Here is a 2,500-nt window from a genome sequence, read left to right as displayed (position 1 = left end):
GTGATGATTGTGATGATGGTTGTGATGATTATGCAGATGGTGATGTTGATAATGAGGATGAAGATGATAGCAATGATAATAATGATAATATTTGTATAAATGTTTGAAATCATGTAAATAGTATATCAGTCATTAATTATTGCCGTAATGATGATAAAAGCAATAGTACCAAAATGAATGATAAGGATAATAATGGTAATGGAAATGACAAGTACATTGATGTGATATCCATCATACTAAAAACATGTACTGCTGTTGCTTCCGATGTGTCACCACCAGTGTTACGGCGCTCTTGCAGCTGCTGCTACTATTACTATTGCTACCTACCCCTCTTGCTTATAGTTCTCCTCCTTCTCCTCCTCCTCCTCCTCCTCTTCTTATTCTCCCTCTCCTTCTCCTCCTCTTCTTCTTCTTCTTCTGCTTCTTCTTCTTCTCCTTCACTCGTCCCTACTCTTTCTTCTCCAACCATCTCCTCCCCTCTGACACTATGATTAATATCAACATCCACCGCTGTTTTAACGTTAACTCATTGCCTCACTTCCTCCGCCACACCTCCTCGTCCACCTGCCCCTTCCCCTCCTCAATCTTCCCCATATCCCTTTCTCTTCTCTCGTCTCCTATCAACAACTTATCTTTCTACCACTCTCTCACTCCTCAATGCGTCCCTTTGTTACACTCTCCAACCTCTCTAATTATCACTCCTCCTATTTTCCTTTCCCCTCCTCCTCCTCCATCTCAACCTCCTCCTCCTCCTCCTCCTCGTCCTTCCTTTCCTCTCCCATACTCCTCCTCCTCCCCCTGCCTCCACACTCCTCCTCCACCTCTCCTCCTTCCAACCTCCTATTTCTTATATTCTCCCTGTCTCCTTTCCCTCCTTCCTCCTACTCTCCACTATCCTCCTTCCTCCTCATTCTCCTCCTCCTCCTCATTCTCCCGCTCCTCCTCCTCCTCTATGTCTCCTCTCCGCGTATTTCTCCCTCCTCTCCACTTCTCCTCCTCTTCCTACCACCTCCTCCTCCTCCTCCTCCTCATTCCTTCCTCCTCCTCCTCCTCCTCCTCCTCCTCCAACCCCTTCACTCTCCTCCTCCTCCTCCTCCTCCTCCACTTTTCTTCCCTCCCTCCTCCTCCCCCCTCCCCCCCTCCTCCTCCCTTCTCCTCCTCTTTCTTTCTCCTCCTCCTCCCATACCATACTCCCTCTCACTCTCTTCCTCCCTCTTTTCTCCTCCCCTCCCTCACCCCCCTCACTCCGTTACCTCCTCGTCCTCGCTCACTCCCTTCCTCCTCCCGTCCTCCTCGCTCCTCCATCCTCCTCCTCTCCTCCACCACCACGCTCTCTTCTTTTTTTTCTTTTTTTTCCCGCCGCACTCTCCTTCTTTTTCTCCATCCTCTTCCTCCCTCCTTTTCCGCCTCCTCCCTCCTACTCCTACTTCTACTACTCCTACTACTTCCGACGACACTACTGTAACTACTAATGGGCTACTACTACTACTACTACTACTACTACTACTACTACTACTACTACTACTACTACTACTACTACTACTACTACTACCACCACCACCACCACCACCACTGCCACTACCACTAATGCTTCTTCTGTTATTACTATTGCCATTACTATTGTTACTACTACTATTACTACTGCTACTACTACTACGATAGCTACCGCTGCTAATGATAATACAATTACTACTACTACCACTATTACTCCTATTAATATTGCTATTACTACTACTATTACTACTGCTACTAATACGACGATTGCTGCTGCTACTAATGATATTACAACAACTACTACTACTACTACTACTACTATTATTATTGCTACTACTATTACTACTGCTACTACTATTGCTACTACTACTACGATTGTCACCGCTACTAATAATATTACAACTACTACTACTTCTACTGCGACTGTTGCTATTACTACTATCATTACTACTACTAATACTACCATTACTACTGCTGCAACTACTACCAGCATAACCATTAGCTGCAGACGGGATGGTTTGGCTTCGTGACGTCATGAGTCCACGAGGGGAGTACTGCAATTAGCTGACCTTGAATACAGTAACCCTCCCCCTCCTCTCCGTGATCAACCAGTCTTCCCCCTCCCCACTCCTCCCCCTCCTCACACGTGAACTATAAGTTTCCCCCTCCTTTCTCCCCTCCCCCCTACCCTCTCCTCCCCTCTCCTCCCCTCTCCCCCTTTCCCTTTCCCCGTCTGGATCAGCTGGAAGGGCGAGCTTACCAGGTTGTGATCGGCTGCTTTGGCGATATTTCTTTCTGTGTTCTCTCTCTCTCTCTCTCTCTCTGCGCTTTCTCGTCGCCTCGTGCGGTCGCTCTCACGTTCGCCTCCTCACTCTCTCTTTCCCTCAATCTCGGCTTTCCTCTCCTCTCTTTATCTCTCTCTTTATATCTCTACTCTCTTTTTCTTCTCTCTATCGCGCCTTCCTCTGCCAGTGCTCTCCTCTCTCCTCCCCTCTCTCTCTCTCGT

At 47.6% G+C, this 2,500-nt stretch overlaps 1 protein-coding gene across 1 annotated transcript in view; it reads left to right on the top strand.

Annotated features, from left to right (window-relative positions):
* LOC147467965 (uncharacterized) overlaps nucleotides 1-2,500 on the top strand; it is a 93,848-nt gene that overhangs the window by 3,909 nt on the left and 87,439 nt on the right. The gene's annotated exons all lie outside the window — the stretch shown is intronic.

The sequence above is a fragment of the Penaeus japonicus genome, unplaced genomic scaffold (assembly GCF_977035675.1).
Source record: "Penaeus japonicus unplaced genomic scaffold, GWHDUDI00000001_assembly GWHDUDI00000032, whole genome shotgun sequence".
Taxonomy (NCBI): Eukaryota; Metazoa; Arthropoda; class Malacostraca; order Decapoda; family Penaeidae; genus Penaeus; species Penaeus japonicus.
The sequence above is the reverse complement of the archived record's forward strand: the minus strand, read 5'-3'. Positions and strand labels throughout refer to the sequence as shown.